Here is a 21124-nt window from a genome sequence, read left to right as displayed (position 1 = left end):
TCCTTCCTGCGTAGCTGCGTTTCCAATCCTGACTTCCACTGCAGTGGCTGACTGAATCTATGTTCAAACCATCCTCTTTAGCAAAGGGTTGTTCAGTTAAATCTCACATGGAGAACTGTCCTCTGGAGACTCACTTCCTGTAAGCTCAGCTCTCTGTGATGGAGTGGCTTCTGGTCCCAGTCTCAGAACCCACTACCTAGATAGACTGAGAATGTTCAAAATCATGAATTTCAGATTCCATTGTGTATAAGAGTGTACTTCTCAACTTATTTCTTTCCTCTCACATCTTACTATAAGCTAGAAGGAGAAACTAGGAGGCATCTTCTACTCTTAGCTAAGAAATCTTCTCAGATAAATATCCAAGTTCTTGGCTTGCAAGTTCAGCCCTCCATCTGATGTGAGAAAACAATTTTACCAAGTTCTCTGCTACTTTGTAACAAGGATCACCTTTCCTTCCAAGGCTTCCCTGGAAGAACCTATAATTTCCACATTTTCACTGACAATCTCTTCAAAGCAAACTGGACTTTTTCTATTAAGTTCCTCACAATTCTTCCAGCTTCTACCTATTACTCAATTCCTAAACTTTTCCCACATTTTTAGGTATTTGTAATAGCTGCAATCCACTTTTTGTTACCAAAAGGTGCATTCATTTCCTGGCTTCTGAAACAAACACAGTACAATGAATTGGCATAAACAACAGGAATTTATCAGCTCATGGCTTTGAGACTAGGAGAAGTCTAAAACCAAGGCAGGGGAAAGGTGAGGCTTTCTCTCTGCCGCAGTGGTACACTGCTGCTGGTAAGTGATCACTGGGATTCCTTGGCTTTTCCATCACATGGTAATGTCTTCTTTCTCTTGTGGTAGTTTAGGGATTGTATATACCCCCAGAAAGGCTCATGTTCTTTTCTTTTATTTTGTTTTAAAAAATACGGAACACTTCATGAATTTGTATGTCATCCTTGCACAGGGACCATGCTAATCTTCCCTGTATCATTCCAATTTTAGTATATGTGCTGCCAAAGCAAGCACGGCTCATGTTCTTTTAATCCATTCCTGGGAGGTATAAACCTGATTTGGGTGGGACCCTTTGGTTAGGTTATTTCAGTTGAGGAGTGGCCCAGGGTAGGGTCCTGGTCCTCCCATGAAGTCCTTTATAAGAGGGTGAAACAGATACAGAAGCTAAGAGAAGCTCACAGAGAAAAGCCCTGGAGAAGCTAAGAGAGGAACCACAAGACATAGATAGGAAGCCACTAAAGCCAGAATCAGAAAGCAACAAAAACCAGGAGAAAAGGGCAAGCAGATGTCAACCATGTGCCTTCCCATGTGAAAGAGGTGTCCCAGATGCCAACAGCCTGTATTCAGAATCCAGGTATCATCCCACTGATGCCTTGTGGATATTTTCAACTCAAGGCCTAAGTACTACAAATTGTTAGTTAATAATCTCCATTGCTAAAGGCCAGTCCATTTCTGGTATATTGCATTCCAGCAGCTTTAGCAGACCAAAACACTCTTCCTCGTTCCACTGACTTTCAGCTTCTAGCTTCTCATGGCTTTTCTTTTTTCGCTCTGCTCATAAAGGACTCTAGTAGTATTGATTAAAGCCCAATCTGATTCAGTTGGGTCACCCCTCAACTGGAGTAATATCTCTAAGAGGTCTGACTTCCCATGAGTCAATACCCACCAGAAAGCAGATGAAGACCAAGACCGGGTCCAATTGGAGTACGCGGTTTAATCCACCAAAGTCCCCTACCTTACCAAACATGAAAATCAACTCAAATTGAAACTAGAGACTTAAGGGAAGAGTTAAAACTATAAGACTCTAGGAAGATAATATATGGGTATGTTGGTTTGAATCTGTGGTGGACCCCAGAAAAGCCATGTCCTTTAATCCTCATTCAATATTAATAGTTGGGAGCTTTTTTATTGTTCCCATGGAAACAGGACCTACCCAATTGTGGGGATTAACCTTGATCAGAGGAAGATGTGACTGCACCCATTCCAGGTGGGTCTTGATTAGTTTACAGGAATCTTTTAAAAGAGGAAGCATTTTGGATAGAGAGGGAGAGCAACAGAGCAGAATGACAGCATCAGAGCCATGACAGAGCCCAGGCAAGCAGAGATCTTTGGAGAGGAAAAAGGAAAATGCCCCTGAGGGAGCTTCATGAAACAAGAAGCCTGGAGAGAGTGCTAGCAGATGTCACTATGTTGGCCATGTGCCTTTCCAGTTGAGAGAGAAACCCTGAACTTCATCGGCCTTTCTTGAGGAAAGTTGACCTCTTGTTGGTAGCCTTAATTTGGACATTTTTATAGACTTGCTTTAATTAGGACATTTACATGGCCATAGAACTGTAAAACTTGCAACTTATTAAATTCCCCCTTTTAAAAGCCATTCCATTTCTGGTATATCGCATTCCAGCAGCTAGCAAACTAAAACAAGGGTCAAATCTTCACAATCTGGGATTCAACAATGGACACTTAGATATGACACCAAAAGCAAGAGCAACAAAAGAAACAATAGATGCAGTTGATTTCATCAACATTAAAAACTTTTGCATATCCAAAGATATATGCATACCTGGGATAAATCCCACTCCATCCCAGTGTTGTTTGGGATTCAATTTACTTTTGTATCGGTATTCATAAATGATCTTGATCTATAATTTTCATTTCTTTTGGTCTCTTTTTCTGGCTCTGGTATTAGGGTGGTGTTGACCTTATAGAATGAGCCAGAACTGTTACTTCCTCTTCAATTTTTTGAAGAGTTTGAGCAGGACTGGTGTTAATTTTTCTTGGAATGTTTGGTAGAATTCACCCATGAAGCCATCTGGTCTTGAACTTTTTTTGTTGGGAGGTTTTTGACTATTGAGTCAATATCTTTACTTGGAATTGGTCTGTTGAGATCTTCTCTTTCTTCTATAAAGTCACTGTAGGTTTGTGTGTTTCTAGGAACTTGTTCATTTCATCTAGGTTGTCTAATATGTTAGCAAACAGTAGTTTGTAGTATCCTATTATGATCCTTTTTATTTCTGTGGGGTCAGTAGTAATGACCCCCCTCTTATTTCTGATTTTAAATTGTATCCTCTCATTTTCTTTTTCAGTCTAGCTAAAGGTGTGCCAATTTTGTTGATCTTTTCAAAGAACCAACTTTGGTTTTGTTAATTCTCTTTTTCCTTTATTTGTGCTATACAATGTTATGTTCTTCCTTCTGTTCACTTTGGTTTAGTTGTCTGTTCTTTGTCTAGTTCCTCCAGGTGTGCAATTAGGTCTCTGATTTGAGATCTGTCTTCATTTCAATGTAAACACATACAACTATAAATTTCCCACAGACCATTGCCTTCATGGTGTCCCATGAGTTTTTATATATTGTGTCCTCATTTTCATTCATCTTAAAATATTTCCTAAATTCTCTTGTGATTTCTTCTTTGACCCATTGAAAAAGAGTGCATTGTTTACCTTGCATATATTTATGAATTTTCCTGTTTCTGTCTGTTACTGAACTTCTAGCTTCATTCCATTGTGGTCAGAGAAGATTCTTTGTATAATTTCAATCTTTTTAAATTTGTTGAGACTTGTTTTGTAAAGTAATATGTCCATCCTGGGGAATGATCCATGTACATTTGAGAAGAATATGTATCCTGCTGTTTTGTGGAGCAGTGTTTATATATATATATATATATATATATATATATGTTAGGTCTAGTTCCTCTATCATATTGTTCAAATTCTCTGTTTCTTTGTTGATCTTCTGTCGAGATGTTCTATCCATTGGTGTGAGTGATGTATTGACGTTTCCACCTGTTATTGTAGTAGTGTATATATCTCCCTTCAGTTTTGCCAGTGTTTGCCTCATGTATTTGGGGGCACTGTGGTTTGGTGCATAAGTGTTTATGATTGTTATTTATTTGGGGTGGATTGACCCTTTTATATAGTATCCTTCTTTGTCTCTTACAACAGATTTTAACTTGGAGTGTATTTTGTCTGATACCAATACAGTTACTTTAACTCTCTTTTGCATGGATTCTCTTCTTCCATCCTTTCACTTTCATTTATTTGTGTCTATGGATCTAAGGTGAGTCTCCTGTAAACAATATATAGTTGGATCACACTTTTTTTATACCTTCTGCAATTCTGTGTCTTTTGTTTGGGGAGTTTAATCCATTACATTCAGTGTTGTAACTGATAAGTAGGACTTTCTTCAGCCATTTTTTCATTTGTTTTTTATATGTCATATCTCTTTTGACTCTTTTTCTTTAATACAGCCTCCTTGTGCGTATAATTGATCTTCTGTCATGTAACTTATTGATCTCATTCTCATTTCCATTTCTGTATTTTTAAAATTATTTTCTTTGTGGTTACCCTAGGCTTGAAATTAAACAACCTAGGTCTGTAACGTATTAGACTGAAAAGTTACCAACTTAATTTCAATTGCATTTACATCCTCTGCTCCCATATCCCTCCATTTCCCCTCTTTATATTGTTTTTGTCACACATTACCTCTTTATATTTTGTCCATGTTGGTTATAAGGAAATATTATTTCTTATTCATTGGTATTCTAACATGTCTAGGCAATGAAGAATAGAGTTTTCGCCTGAGAAAGCAGTACCATTGGCTTTGTGCATTTACCCATGTAGTTACTTTTACTGAAGATCTTCACTTCTTCATTCTTCTCCAAGCCACTCTCTCCTGTCTTTTCCCTTCAATCTGAAGCAATTTTTGTAGGACAGGTCTTTTGGGTACAAACTCTCTTGGTTTTTGTTTATCCATGAATATCTTAAACTCTCCTCCATTTTTGAAGGACAGTTTTTCTGGATAAAGAATTTAAGGCTGGCAATTTTTCTTTTCAGTGCTTTCAATACACAATTGCCTTCTCACCTCCATGGTTTCTCATGAGAAATCAGCATAGTCTTAATGAAAATCCCTTCTACGTGATGAGTCACTTTTCTCCTGCTGCTTTCAGAATGCACTTTTTATCTTTGGCATTTGACATTTTGATATCTTTGGAATATACTGCATGTTCTAGTCTGCTAGCTGCCAGAATGTGATCTACCAGAAACAGAACGGCTTTCAAAAGAGGGAATTTATTAATTTGCAAGTTTACAGTTCTAAGGCTGTGAAAATGTCCCAATTAAAACAAGTCTATAAAAATGTCCAAATTAAGGCACCAACAAGACATTACCTTCACTCAAGAAAGGCTGATGAAGTTCAGGGTTTCTCTCTCAACTGGAAAGGTACATGGCGAACATAGTGACTTCTGCTAGCTTTCTCTCCAGGCTTCTTGTTTCGTGAACCTCCCCTGGGGTCATTTACCTTCTTCATCTCCAAAAGTCTCTGGCTGTGTGGCCTCTCGTGGCTCTCCTGGCTCTCTCGTGGCTTTCTCCAAAATGTTTTCTTTTTTAAAGGATTCCAGTAAACTAATCAGGACCCACCTGGAATGGACGGAGTCACATCTCCCTCTAATCTTCCTCTAATCAAAGGTTAATACCCACAACTGGGCACAACACACCTCTGTGGAGATAATCTAATCAAGTTTCCAATCTACAGTGCTGAACAGGGATTAAAAGAAACTGCTGCCTTCACAAGATGGATCAGGATTAAAACATGGCTTTTCTAGGGTACATAATCCCTGCAAACAACACACCTTCCTTCTGCTTGCTCTTGGTTTATTTTGTTCTTATTTTTCTAATTTCATAGAAGGAAGTTTAGATTACTGACTTGAGATCTTTCTTCTTTCTCAATAAACATTTAATGCTATAAAATTCCCTCCAAGCACTGATTCACTTAAAAGGTACATTAAGTTTTCATTTTATTTTATTTCAATACATTTTTTAATTTCCCTAAGACTTGCCTCTTTGATCCATGGGTCATGACATGCTGTTTAGTTCTCATGTGTTTGGAGATTTTCCTATTATCTTTCTGTTATTGAATTCTAGTTTGGTTCCATTATGGTCAAAGAATATACTTTGAATGAGTCCAATTATTATAAATTTGTTAAGATTATTTTTATGACCCAAGTTATGGTCTATATTGGTGAATGTTCTATGTGCACTTGAAAACAATAAATATTTGCTCTTTTTGGATGGTGTGTCTTAAGATGACAACTGGATTCAGTTGTTAGATAATGTTGTTCAATCTTTTATATTCCTGCTAATTTTCCATCAGCTTGCTTTATCACAGAGGAGTGTTGTAGTCTCCAACTGTAATTATCTATTTCCCCTTCTGTGTTGTCAGTTTTTGCTTCATGTATTTTAAAGCTCCTTTATTAGCTGTGTACAAGTTTAGAATTTTTTTGTCTTCCTCATGAATTGACCCTTTTATCAGTATATAATGTCCCTATAATTATTTCCCTGGTAATTATTTTTTCTCTAATGCCTACTCTGATGAAAAGATACCCATTCCAACTCTTTTAAATTGTGTGTACATGAAACAGCATTATATTTAAAATGAATTTCTTCTAGACAGCATAGTTAGTTTAACAACTTTTTTAATCCATTCTGACATTCTCATTTATAATTCATGGATTTAGACCACTTGTATATAATGTAACTGTTCATATGTTTGAACTTAACGTCTGCTATTTTAGTATTTTATTTCTTCTTGTCCCCTCTTTTTCATGTCCCTGTTTGCCTTTTCCTGACTTCTTTCTGGTTATTTAAACATCTTTTAGCATTCCATTTTAATTTATTTTTTTATTATATCTATTTGCATAGATTTTAGAGGTTCCTCTAGGGATTACAATATGCAAACTTAACTTTCCACAGTCCAGTTAGAATCAGTATTTTACCAATATAAGGGCAATGTTAAAATCTTACCAACTGCTTTGATTTCCTAGGCTGCTCAAATAAATACCATAAATGGGTTGGCTTAAACAATGGCAATTTATTAGCTTATGGGTTTGAGGCTAAAACAAAGTCGAAATCAAAGCATCATCAAGATATTGCTTTCTCTGCAGAAACTGTGGTGTTTCTGAAGCTGGCAGCCTGCCATCTTTGGCTCTTCTGTCACATGGCAAGGCAATGGCGGGGTCTACTGGTCTCTCGTTTCTCTTCCAGGTTCAGTCTTTTACCTACTGTGGCTCTCCCTCCCTCCCTTCTCTCTCTCTCTCTCTCTCTCTCTCTCTCTCCCTCTCTCTTTCTCTTTCTGAATTTCATTATTTTATAAAGGATTCCAGTAACAGGATTAAGACCCATCCTGGTTGAGTGGGACACACCTGAAAAAAAACTGAAGTAATCTCATCAAAAGGTCCTACTTAAAATGAGTTCACACACACAGGAATGGATTAAATTTAGGAACATATTTCTCTGGGGAACATACAGCTTCAAACCATCACAGCAATAAACAGGTCTCTTTGAACTTTCTTTTATGTTACAGCTGTCTTACATGTTACATCTGAATACACTGAAATCCTCATCAAAATTTTTGCTTTTGAACATCAAACATACTTTAAAAAACTCAAAAGGAGAAGAATAATCAATTGTGTTTACACAGATATTTCCATTTCTGATGCTCTTCCTTCATTCCTGACTTTCCAAGTGTACTTCTGGGGTAGCTTTCCATATTTTCTCTGAGTGTTAGAGGTTACCTTTTTCACTCCCCAAGCCAAAGGTAGAGGATAGAAGCTCTCTTTCCCTGTGCCCTTGTGCCAACTTTCTATGCATTAAGTTTACACCAGGGCATACTGGAGTAGAGGAAAAGGTAGTAAACTTACTGCTGGTTGAGAGGTATTTCAAATTCTGGTCTTCTTCCCCAATCTACCTGCTACTATTTACTTTTCAGAAACCCTTAAACAGCTGCTCCATGCATTCTGTCCAGGTTTTATAGTTTCATTCAGTAAGAAACTCCTTCTTACCTGAAATTGGACCCTTGGACCAGTGGCTTTTTTTTTTTTTTTCCAGCACCCTGCAATAATGACATTTCTTTGTTCTTCCTTATACAAAAACATTTTTAAAATTGTACCTTGTACATTTCACTATTATTATACACTCTAGGCATTCCTAGATTATACCATCTCGATCTTTAACATCTATCTTTCTTTCTGATTTCATTTATGTCCCCAGCCCTCCTCCCTCTATCATTCTCACATGCAGCTTCATTCAGTGTTTTAACATAATTGTATTACAGTTAGGTAGTATTGTGCTGTCCATTTCTGAGTTTTGAATTTTGGTATTTCAAGCCCTCTAGTCCACTAATAGGGCTACATATATTGAGCAACAAAGAATGATGCACCATGCCAAAAGCTCAATCTTAAACACAATGCTTCAGAACATTAATGCAGTCCAGAAAGAGTGATTTCTTTATATGTCACTTACAATCCTTGATTCACAAGGGTTTATCATATATTCCGCAACCCAGCTACATGTCAGAGTTTAGGAAAGGTTGCCTGCCCTCTCCTTTTCCTGAGCCAATGATGGGTGCTGATGACAAGCATATCGGTAGCTCCAGGCAGGAGCCCCCACCAGGCCCTCTTCCCCTTGGAGACTGAGGGCTTTGCTGCTTCCAGTGCAAGTGATCAGTGCCCTGTTACTCAAGCCAGCTGGCTGGAGACTGCTTCTGGCTTCCATTCCTGCAGCGCCATTTCCTGGGGGCCAGGCCGTCTTCTTTTCTTTATGTCTGTTCTTAGATAATTCTTAGAATGACCTGGCTCAGTATCTAACACTCCTACTGTCTCTGTTCCAAAGAAAGCCTGTGTCCTTGTCCTTCGGATCAGTTCTCCTTGCTGATAAACTGGATGGAAATCTGTCCACCTCTGTTAGTTTTGGTCTTTTGTTGTGAGAACAACTCTCCCATCTTCTACTTAGGAAACGTTTTATTTCTGCTTTCTCCCTTAATGTACTGATTAGCATTTCAAAACAAACATTTTTAAATGGTGACAGTAATGAGCATCTTTGTATCTTCTTTGTGATTTTAACAGGAATATCCCTGGAGTTTCACCGACTGTTTATTGTTATCTTTCCTAACTTCTTAATGAGAGGCATTATACTAATGGATTCTATTATACTATAGTATTCTGAGGTAATGCTTCATTGATCTTAGTAAATTATGCCTTCATGCATTGTTCAATTATATTTTCTGGCATTCTGCTTTGCATATATATTCTATATATTCATATCTATGCTTTTAATATATATTAATATTAAAATTAATATATATATATATATACACACACACTCTTAAGTGAGACTGATTTGTATTCTCCTATAAGTCACCTTCACTTCATTGGGGGCATGGCAGGCATTGCTCTTAGACAATTAAAGCTATAGTACACAGGCATTCATTGTGTAGATATCTATTGTTTCCTAGTACCCTTAATATATTTCCCTTTCTTTTGGTTCGCACTCCCCTATTTTCCTTGGAAAACTCCTCCCTTAATTTCATTTGGGGGAAATTGATCCCTGCTCTCAGCAGGTCCCAGGGTGGCACATAACCTAGACCAAGCTAACCCGCTCACTCCCCTGGTCAAAGTGATTTAATTCACAGATGGATCCATGATCAATGAAACAAAATTGTTTCAGTTCTTACTGAAACTGTTGGGAAGAGAGATGTTCATTTTGCAAGAGATGCCAAAAGGACATGGGTGTGGAGCTCCAGGAGGCCATCTTGCTACCGTGAAGAAAAAACCTAAATGAGAACAGAGCCCAGAAAACAGAGAGCAGAGCTAAGAGATGGAGACAGAGGGCTCCTGACAGTGCCTCTCCATCCTCGGAATCGAGGCATACTCTGCACTAAATACTTATAGATCTTTCTTTCATAAGAGATTCTCATATTAAAGAGGATTATGAAATATTTTAAACATATACATCAGAGTAAAAAATAATACGCTGAATATCCACATGCTCATGACCCAACTTTATCAAATACATTAGGCATCGTGCTTCAGAAATGTTTAATTTAATGATGCGTCCGAGGCTCCTGAGTGCTCCTTCTCGAGCATTTTCTTCCTCTCACCCCAGAGATAATTACTGTCATAAGTCAGTGTTTATCATGACTATACATGATTTCAAATTTTTGCTACCTATTTATGTATCCTTAAACTTATTTTCCAGGTTTCTTAACTTCATAATTTTATCATATTATACAGATATTTCTGCAATTTGCCTTTTTCATTCAGCATTACATTTTGGAGATTTCACTATGTTGAGAGATGTGGCGTTAGTTCATTCATTTTAAGGGCTTTTTAAATTCCATAAAGCTAGGTATTCATCAGTTCCCCCTCTGATGTGTCCAGTGTTTGGCTAGTGCACCTTCTTTTCCTTTAAGTTAGGTGGGTGTGGGTTTCCTTCACTTCCAACCAAAGAATACCGACTGACTCATTCAAAAGTGTTCCCCACATATCTCTCCCTTCCTAAAATCCCCATCGTCAGAGCCCAGTTTGGTTAAGGCCTTGCTTTTGGGTGGCTCTCATAAACAGAAGGTATTGTCCAGGAAGAACAAAATATGGACCTATCATATTCAGCAGAAAGCAGAGAACTGTTATTTCTTTGGGTAACTGTCTCCTAAAAGAGGTCAGGGCGCTGGGCAGACACCAAGAGGATACCTCTCTCTGTGAGAGTCTTCGGGGGAGGACAGGCCTGAGCTGGGTTGCAACTAGGAGAGACTCTGGGAATCAGGTTGGCATAAGAGCCCCAGACACCTGAGAGGGCTTAGCAGCTTTGCCTGTGAAAGAGGACATGGAAGATCAACTCTGTGTACAAAGGGTAGGTCTAATCAGACAGACCTGGTTTCAAAGCTGTGTTCAGCTGCTTACAACCTGTGTGACCCGAGGCTAGCCATTCAAGGTTCTGAGCTTTGACTTCTTCATTTGTATACCTATCTTACAGGTAATGGTGAGAATTATATAGTCTGACGAATGTGAGTGCCTGGTGAATGGCAGATCCTCAGTAAATTAGGGCTATTATAATGATGATCATCTAGCTCATCAATAGTGATTCCCTAGGGGCCTGACTTATGGAGGACTGACCTGTGAACTGTTTGCCCTGGGCCCAGTTTCTAAGCTGCAGCTTGAAGAAAAAAGGCTCATCAAAGGCTACACTTTCACTTAGAGTGTGGAGCATTCACCCAGCACTGCCTCCATTCTACTAAATTTTAACCTGAAGGTATCCAGTTAAAATAAGCAAGAAAGGCAACCTGAAAAAGAGGGAAAAATACAAAATAAAGCAGTCTGAAGAGAAGGGGATGGAGAGGAAAGGTAGAATTTCCACTCTTTTTTTTTTGACAGTTGTACAGAGGGGGTACAGTCAGGGCTGGAGATGTTTGGGGCTGCTTTCATGAGGGAATGGAGCCCCTGGGCAGTCAACAGGTTTCTTTCTGGGACAACCTGTCAAGTCCCTGCCTATCCTTGATTTCTCCTCATGCAGCTGATGGGGCCAGGATGCAGCTACAAGGAAGGTCTCCTGACCACAACGCTTCCCAGTGGTGAAGAGCAAGCGAGAAGCAGCCGGTGCATGATGGGGACAAATGTTTTCCATAAGAAGTGTCCTTCCATGGCTCTGCTGACACCAACCCTCTTTTTTGCACTCATTCCAAATTGAACTTCCCCTGGCAATCAGCTTGAATAAACCTAATCTCTTCAGCTCATACTACCCCCCTCGCACCATCACCACATTAAAAGCTATAAAACTGTAGCTGGTGAGTAATTCATGTTTCTTGGCAGTAAAACTGTCTTCAGAAGCCAAGGACAGCAGCTTGTTTATGTGGCTCTGCCTAGCTAGAGCCTGTCCTCACCGAAGCACGACCAGAGGAAAGCTGCTTTCTTACTGGAGATCAAGGAGGGGCTCTGCTAGTTTCTGACAGTTTGAGGGTAGTCCCTTGGACAATGATTTTCTACCCTACGCTTGAGAGGTGGTTGAACACTGGGTTTGGGGTAAGTTTTCAGTCACCTTGTGAACACAATAGGAGTTGCTGATAAGCCTAAAATAAAAATCAAAGGGAGCTACAAGGAGAGGCTAAGAAGTTGCAATGCTTTTCAACCCTAGTTGTACTTTACAAACACCTGGAACTCTCAATAACTATCAAGCTGGAACCCAGCCCTCCAGAGTTCTGATATAAATGGCTGAGTGGATATGAGCATCTTTATTATTTTTTATTTTTTGTAATTTTTCAGATAATTCTAATGCACTGCCGAATTCCATAATTTCAGGGCCCTGTATATACAGAGAAACAGTTACATTGTAAAATGTGACCGTGGTAGCTCTGGGAGTGTTGGGGACTGAATTATGGGCCCCAGAAAGACATGTTCTAAATCTTAATCCGTTCCTGTGAGTATGAACCCATTGTAAGTACGAGGTTTTGATGATGTTATCGTTCGTGAAGGTGTGACCTAATCGAATCAGGTTGGACTTCAATCCGGATTATTCAGTTAGACTTTAATCCAGATTACAGGAGTCCTCTATAATGGAAAATGCAAATCAGAAAGAGAAAGCAAGCCACAGGGAGCAGCCAAATGATGGAAGGGCAGTGGAACCCAAATGAGAAAGGAGAGATGCTGCCACGTGCATTGCCATCAAGGAACCCCAACGATTGCCTGCCAGGCAGAAGATACCTCTCCTGGGAGGATGCGACTTTCTAGCCTGTGAAATCACGAGCCAATACAGACTTGTCGTTTAAGCCAACCCACTGTATGATATTCGTTTTAACAGCCAAGAGACTAAAACAGGGTGTAATAAATTTCACATGCAATTAGCTGTGAGTTCGCCTGGAGAGCTGTAATCACTTATCAGAGTGGACAATATCCATGGTACCTGAGAAGAATCAGGAGGTTCTGGGTGACTAGGAGAGAATCCCACCTAGGAAAGACTAATGGATTGTGAGAAATCCCAGGCCTGGGATCGGGGAGAGTTCTCCCTAATTTCACACAGTCACTTCATTTTCAATCACTTGTGTACAAAATAATATAAGTAACTGTGTCGCAAGTATGAACTCGTGGTCGGACACAATCCAGTAATAAGACCAAACTGCTCATTGCAAAACTCTTGGTTGGATAACGTGTCGTTAGAAGATATTATACCCTTTGTCATTACAAGATATTACACTGATTGGTGGAGGAAATAAAGAGGGTTCTGAAGTGCTTGTAATGTTACGTTTCTTCTGGATGCTCACAACCCAGGTGTGTTCAGTTTTTAAAATTAATAGAGTGGTATACTTACAAATTGTGCAATTTTCAGCATGTATTTTAAACTTCGATATCAAGTATTAAAAGACTGAAAACTGACTAACTACAGCTTCCTTTTAAGATGTGTTGTTGGGGAAGGGTAGATTATTCATATCAATAGGAAAGAAATGCCTATATTGAACTCTTCTACTTACAGAGCTCAAGAGAAGGGAAATGAGGGGTAAGCAAGGGGCACAGACAAGTTGCAAAGCCTCTGCCTGGTCTCCAGTTCTGAGAAGGTGAGCTCCAAAGGAGAGGGTCTTTTGTTTAGCCAAGTGATGAATGTGTCTTCAACTGGGCATGGTAGACCCCAGCCTGAGGAGGGGGTGGAGAGCTGACATCCTGGTCTGTAAATAGAAGCGGTGTAGCTCTAGACACTCAGGAGTGAGAGAGGACACTCAGGGAGGTGACCGCTGAGCTGTGTGATGGTGGATTGGAGCCTGAGGGTGGGGTGGCCGAAGGAATTTAAAGAGTAGAGATATCTAATACCTGATGAGTTCAGAATTTTTTTTATGTGGCTGTGAAGAAACCCCCTCCATGGCTCCAAAACCCCAGTAACACCTGCAGCCCTAGCCACCCTGCTAACCACCATTCTATAATATTCCTGACACCAACCAGATGATGGGAGGGTGGTGGTACTTCCTGACCCAGGGAGACTGTGGGCTGATTTGGTTATTTTGACTTGCCTGTTGCAGAAAACTGAATTGAATTTTCTTTCAATGATGATGCATGCTTGCCACTTGGTAATTTGGGGCCAGTCTCTTAAACTGTGCAATGGAGAAGTGTGACACGATCATAAAAGTGACCTGGGTCCCTTATAATAGAGGTAATTCTGACACAGAGATTATAATTACTGTTTTCAACTTCAAGTATAAAGGATCAGTGTCTCCTGGGCAGCTGTGATGTGTGTGAGTGCAGGAAAGAGTGGTAAAACTTGAAGTCTTGAGTCGTGGATTATAGGGCTGGTTTGGTCACTTATTAATTATATGGTCTTGGGAAAGCGACTTAATGTTGCCAAGCTCATCTCCTCATCTATAAAATGAGGGAGCAGGGAGTAACTCTCATACAGAAATACTCTGAGATCTAAAGGGAAGAATCCTTAATCACATAATAAATAATAAACTTTAACTCTGTTCCTTCTTTTTCTTCCAAAATATATATATAAAAAACTTTTTTTCATATGCTGTATGGTGGGGTCACATTTCATTTTCTTTCCATATGAGTATCCCATTATTGCAGCACCATTGGTTGAATTTTTGTTTCTTTGTTTGTTTTGCTTGTTTGTTTGTTTTTGGGAAGTGCATGGACCAGGAATTGAACCTGGGTCTCCCACATGGTGGAAGCATTTTGTAAAATCATAAAGTGCCATTAAAATTATTGTTAATAAAACTTAGTGATAACTAAAATTTGTTCACTGATTATTTAAAATAGCATATTTCTTCACAATAGTAAATTTCCAGAAGCAGAAATGATATTTCTGCACAGTAAAGTACACTAATAGTTTTAATGCAGCGATTTTAATCAGAGGCAATTTTGGCCCCCCAGGGATCACTTGGCAATGTCTGGAAACAGTTTTGGTTGCCACACTGGGGGCTCCTACTGGTGCCTGGCATTTAAAGAGCAGAGGTCAGGGATACTGCTAACCATCCTACACTCACGAGACAACCTTCCACAAAAAGGAATTACCCAGCCCCAAATATCAGTGGTGCTGCCGTGAGAAGGCCGGTGTCGGTGGCGAGGCAAGTGCATCTGGTCAGTGCTGGGTTTGCTGAGTGCCTGCACACCGAGTTTTAGCACTCCTAAACCTAAAAGGAACTCCCTCTTTAGCCTGTGACCCCGCAGAAAGAATAAGAAAGTTCCCTTCTAAGGCTGCCTCTCTGACTGTATGTTCAGGAACATAAACCTTGAGCCTGAAGGATCCACACCACGCCTGTGTACCACCCCACGGAAGCCCAGGGAACGCTGCCAGGGGACACTCTTCGCCACGCCCCTCTAGAAGGTGTGGCACACTGGGCTAAGCGTTACCATTGTGAGAGCCTGTCCAGTCCTGCCGTCTCGAACTCAGTAACCAAATTCCACTGCACTCAACTCAGTTCATGATTCAAGCGTGCCCAGCGAGCTCTTTCCAGTGGAGAAGGCGATGGCCTCAGAGTAAGACAATCTTGAAGATTCATGTAAGAGGCCAGAATGAGAGCACAAAGAGCTAGAAAAAAAATGTTCACAGCCATTGCTGTCATTGCACAATAACTTTTGGAATTGTGCTTCCAGGTTAAGAATCTACCTGAAGGTGTAGCCAGAAACCTGGGGCAACGGAGCTACTGGTATCGCTGGGCTCATTGCTTCACCTCCCAGTGCCGGCCCCTCACTGCCGTGTCCAGCACAGCAGGGTCCACAATCGGGTCCTGAGGTTCCACAGCAAGGTCAGAGTTGTGTCAGGGGCAAAGGGTGCTGGGAAAGCAGGAGGAACAGCAGCCCATAGAGCTTTCTAGAAAACAGGAATAAGGATTCCATAATTCGCATTTTCGCGATGCTTTATTTGATATTTTCAACAACACAAGGACATGGGCAAGACGAGTAATTTTATCCTTACTTTACCGAAGAGAAAACAGCCCTATAAAGTTTGAGGGGCTTGCTCTCAATTCCACTGTATGTCTAGGGTCCGGGTCTCCCAACTCGTGTGTGTGTGTGTGTGTGTGTGTGTGTGTGTGTGTGTGTGTGTGTGTGTATGCTGTATGGTAGGGTCACATTTTAGTATTTTTCCATGTGAGTATCCCATTATTGCAACACCATTTGTTGAATTTTTGTTTGTTAGTTTGTTTGTTTTGCTTGCTTGTCTGTTTTGGGGAAGTGCATGGACCGGGAATTGAACCCAGGTCTCCGTCATGGCAGGTGAGAATTCTAGCAGGGAAGTACCCTCGCCCCCTCCAGGTCTCCCAACTGTAACTAAGAGTTCTTGGCACTACAGTACACCGAAGTATGAAGCTTGCCTCCTGGCCCTTCCCTTCCGGGTCTTCTGATTCGATTCACTGTCTCAAGGGCAGGGCTGCAGTGAGCCGGGGCCCTGGTCCTGTGCTGGCCCACGTGAGGCAGGCGCAGGAGGCCTTCCCAGGTGGCACATCTTAGCTCCCTGGTACTCTCCAAGCCAAGAGGATCAGCCCTACGAAAAGGCCTTGGACAAAATCATCCATTTCCTAAAAAGTCATTTTTATACCATAATGAATCATGCTGGAAGGAGTTTTCAAAATTAGCTTTTATTTACTCTTGCCTAATTTTACCCCATTACTCTAATTTAAACCATATTCCTCTGATTTAATGTGCTTTTCTTCATGATGATTATTTTAAACATTTGAAGGCAGCTTGTTCCAAATTAGCAATGTCACGTCTTAAAAACATATATTTATTCCCTTCATTAACTCTACAGCTATTCATTCTGCCCTGAAAGCTTCCTTTGGTCCCCTTAACTTCCTCTTACTTGAATACTCATTGTAATCACCTTCTTACAGAACACAAAAATCTTTTTCTTTTTTTCTGAGAATATAAAGGCATACTTGTTCCAGTTTATAGGAAACTGTTTTGATGACGGGCCTGTGTGTGTGTGTGTGTGTGTGTGTGTGTGTGTGTGTGAGAGAGAGAGAGAGAGAGAACGTGTAGGGAGACTATTTCAGTTTTACATTTGTTTTAAGAGGAGTTAAAAGTTTCACAGCTAAGTCTTAGTACTATTTAATGTTAGGAATATTATTTATATATAAAGCTATACAATTACAGCATCTTTATAATTATGAAGGACGAAAACCAAGAACATAGTATTCCTGCAGCAGTTTATAGGCCCTCAGTTAGGAGTATACACCACCTACCGTCTGCAGACACACCCCACAGTTATTCTGTTATTCCTTTTTGCTGTTGTACCTTGAAAATCCACAACTTCAAAGACAAAACCACACTCTGCGTGAGTAGATGTGACTCATCCACCTTCTTCCACCACAACTTTGTCTGGAAACAGAAATATTCTGTTCTAGCATCTTCTACTTCTAAGAGAGAACAGGGAGATGGCTATTTTAGGAATCCCTACAAACTCACAATAATCTAGCATCAAGAGAAGCCAGGATGCCATGGAAGGAAGGTGATTTGCTTCAGTTCAGCAGCTCTTCACCAGTTTAGTTCCTGTCTTTCTTTGAACCAACCTCTGTTCTTACAACTGAATAGTTATGTTCTCACCTTTAAGCCATTTTTTAAAAACGCAGTAGAAGGTTGATTGCTGCTGACAAATTCTTGCTTCAGTCAACAAGTTTTTTGGGACCACGCAAACCAAGCATCTCTCTCTCTCTATCTCTCTCTATCTCTGTGTCTCTCTTTTTCTCCCTCCCTCTCTCCCTCCTTTTCTTTAAAAAGAAATATTACCTACATATAAAATGTTACATGTATAATTAGAAACCATTTGCCAGTGCTACCACGTTGGTTGCAAAATAGAAAATTCCCAGCACCCAGCCCTGCCTGCTCCCAGGCTCTGCTTCCCCAGAGGGGCAGCCATGACCCCGACCTTTAATCTAATCACCCCTGTTTTCTTTACAATTGTACAGTGCATGCACACATCCATAAATAATATCGTCTAGTTCTGCCTGTTTCTAAATTTCCTAAGTGGAATAATATATTTTGTCCTGCATTTTTTCCTAACTTGTTTATAAGATGATATATTATATGTGTAGCTGTAGTTCATCCAATTTTACCATTGTATACTATTCTATTTTATGAAAATACAAATTTATTTATCTTTTTTGGTTACTGATTATCATTTGAGTTGTGTCCAGTTTGGGGCAATTTTATCAACAAGACTGCCGTGAACATTCTGTCTCTGTATCTAGGGTAAACCATGGAGTGAAATTTCTAGGTCACAGGGTAGGCACATTGTCAGCATTTCCAGGAAGTGCCAAGCCATCTCCCAAGGCACTCCCAATTAAACTCTCATCCATTGTAACACGTGGACTCTTGTGGCTCTACAAGAGTATTGGGAGACTTTTTGTTTTTTGTCAATCATGTGGCAACTTAAAATGTTGCAACCAAATAATTAAAGGAAAAACAAATTCTTGGTACCATTCTTGCAACTCCTCTACAAGTTCGAAATTATTTTTCAACAAAGTCCTCAATGCTTCGACTCAATCCCAGCTAACATCTTCAACAAGTGGGGCCCCACAGAGAACAGGGCTAGATATTTTAAAGACACAAGTGAAGCTAATCAACAGTGGCATTTAAAGCCCACCTACCTGATGATGATGGAGTCATAGCTCCTCGTGGTTTTACTCTGCATTTCCCTGATTACTAAAGAGATTGAGTGCCTTCTCCTATGTTTATTGATCATTGGGATTTCCCCTTTGGTGAATTACCTTTTCAAGTCTTTTGCCCATTTTTAGTACAGTCTTTTTCTCATTATAGAAGCTCTCTAAATATTCTAAATTTCTAAATGTTCTCTGGCATTTATATAGTTGAAAATACCTTCTTTCACACTACGGTTTGTCTTTTCACTCCTTTTATAGTGTTTTTAAATGGAATTGTTAATTTCAATGTAACTGAATTCATACATATTTCTTTATAGTTGGTACTGATTTTTCGGGGCGGCGGGGGGAGCAGTCATTTTTAAGATAGTCTTCCCTTTCCTGAGGTAATGAAGGTACTCTCCTTGATTATCTTCTAAAACTCTATGGTTTTACCTTTTCCTGCCTTAATCTTACCGAGTTTGATTTTTTTTTTCTACTTAATCTTTTCATTTGTAACTCTGCTTTGGAAGTACAAAAGTCTTAAAACTGAGTTTCATTTTTGTATAATGTGAGGTTACAGATTCAATATCATTTTTTCCCCATATGGACATCCAAATATCTCAACACTTTCACTGAAAGAAACTTCTATCTTGGTTCGGAGCTGTATGGATCCCAGAAAAACACATTCCTAAATTCGGTGCCTTCCTGTGGGTGTGGACACATTGTCAGCAGGATGCTCTGGTGAGGCCACTTTGGCTACTCAGTTACTTCGGCGGGGGGCAGCCACGGAACCTGGAAGAGAAGGGGGATACCAAGAGATGCCACCATGTGCCTTGCCATGTGACAAACTAAGGTCCAGGGACATCCGGCAGCCTGTCCCAGAACTCCACAATCTTCGGGCAGAAAGCATCGCCTTGCTAACGCCTCGATTTGGATGTTCTCTTAGCCTCAAAACCGTGAGCAAATCAATTCCCGTTGTTTAAGCCAGCCCATTGCATGGTATTTGCCTGAGCGGCCAGTGGAGCTGAACACCTGTCCTTGGCTACTCTTCTGCCCACCTCTGATGTCGTATAAGAAGGTCACAGAGCGAGGGTCTGCATAAGGCCTCTAGTCTTCTCCATTTGCTAGTTGTCCGCTGCTGCCCCCATCTCACGCTGTCCTGATTACTGGAACTTTAGAAATTGTCTTAATACCTCGTAAAGGAAATCCTCTCACCTGTATTTCTTCTTCAAGAATGCCTTGGCCACTTTTGAGCTTCCTAAATTCCATATAAATTTTAATTTTAGGCTTTTTTCTTTTCTGTATAAATTTTGGAATCAATTTGTCCAGTGTCATAGACACAAACACACAGTCGCAAGCCTTTGGGATTTTTCTTGAGATTTCACTGAAAAATTGTTATTCAGATTACTTTAAATCTATAAGTCAATTTGTGAAGAACTAAATATTTTTTTTTCCTTTATTGTGTCTTTTAACCTGTGAACATGGTATTTCTCTTCATTTATTTAACTCTCGAAAGTTTTACAGTTTTTCCTATAGAGGTTTTGTACATCTTTAGTTGAACTTATTCCTAGATAATAGATATTTCTGGATGCTATTGTGAGTGGTATGATTTTAAGAATTTTCTTTTCTAATCCTTTGCTGGTTTATAAAAATGCAATTGAAATTTATTTATTGATTTTATGTAGAGCTATTTGCTAAACTCTCTTATCAACTCTAATACTTTATCGTGTATTACAATGCTTTTCTAAGAACACAATGGTATTGTATGTGAGAGAACGGCAGTTTTCTTTCTTTCCAATCCTTAAACCTTTTTTCCCTGTTTATTTGCTATGCCTAGGACCACCAGTAGAATTCCTGTTCTCTTGGACTCCAAGGTAAAGCTCAGTGATTTCTCATTATAGATGAGATTTATGGGAGATCTGCTGTAGGCTGTGCAATTATTTCCCTTCTATTCCACAGATGCTCAGAGTTTTTCAGAATGAATGGCAATGAACATGTCTAGATAATTTAAATGTTAAAATTTTATAAAATTTAATCGTATAAGACACTTTTTCAGAATCTATTGAGATTATCATAGATTTCTCCCTTTTATCAATCAATTCCACTGATCTTTTAATGTTAAACTTGCATTTTCTTCATATAAATCCTACTTGGTAATGATGAATTATAATTTCTACATATTACTGGATTTGATTTGCTTATGTTTTTAGAATTCTTGCCTCTAAGTTCATGAGTAAGACTGGCTTGTGATTTTCTTTTCCTGCACTGTCATTGCCAGATTTTGAATCATAATTCTGCTAGTCTCACAGAATAAGCCCTCCCCATCTTTGGCTTATTATTTGGAAGTCTTTGTGTAAGATTAATGTTATTTCTTCCTTAAATGCTTGGTAGACCTTGCCTAGCCAACTGTGTCTGGAGTTTTGTTTTTGTATAGTTATTTGACTACTGATATAATTTCTTTAATTCTTATTTGTTTGTTTAATGATGACTAAAGTTTTCTATTTCTTTTTAAGTTTTTTAAATTAAATTTAATTTAATTTAATTTCAATTAAACTCACCATTTGGGGGGTATAAAAAGTTTTATTTTATAACCCTTTTAGCTGTTTAATTTCTTTAACATGAGGTGTCTTTCATTCCCATTACTGACTGTTTATGCATTTTCTCTTTTTTCCTGATAAGTGTTACCAGAAACTTGTCAAATTTGTTACTCTCTTTGGGCTTTTAAAATTC

At 39.4% G+C, this 21124-nt stretch overlaps 1 non-coding gene across 1 annotated transcript; it reads right to left on the bottom strand.

Annotated features, from left to right (window-relative positions):
• Positions 1-922: 922 nt before the first annotated feature.
• On the bottom strand, positions 923-1029 carry LOC143652611 (U6 spliceosomal RNA). Its single transcript, XR_013160791.1, has one exon. It is a non-coding gene; the product is annotated as a U6 spliceosomal RNA (small nuclear RNA).
• Between the last annotated feature and the right edge of the window lie 20095 nt (positions 1030-21124).

Source organism: Tamandua tetradactyla, chromosome 1 (assembly GCF_023851605.1).
Source record: "Tamandua tetradactyla isolate mTamTet1 chromosome 1, mTamTet1.pri, whole genome shotgun sequence".
Taxonomy (NCBI): Eukaryota; Metazoa; Chordata; class Mammalia; order Pilosa; family Myrmecophagidae; genus Tamandua; species Tamandua tetradactyla.
Note: the sequence above shows the minus strand (reverse complement) of the source record. Positions and strands in the feature narration are given on the sequence as shown.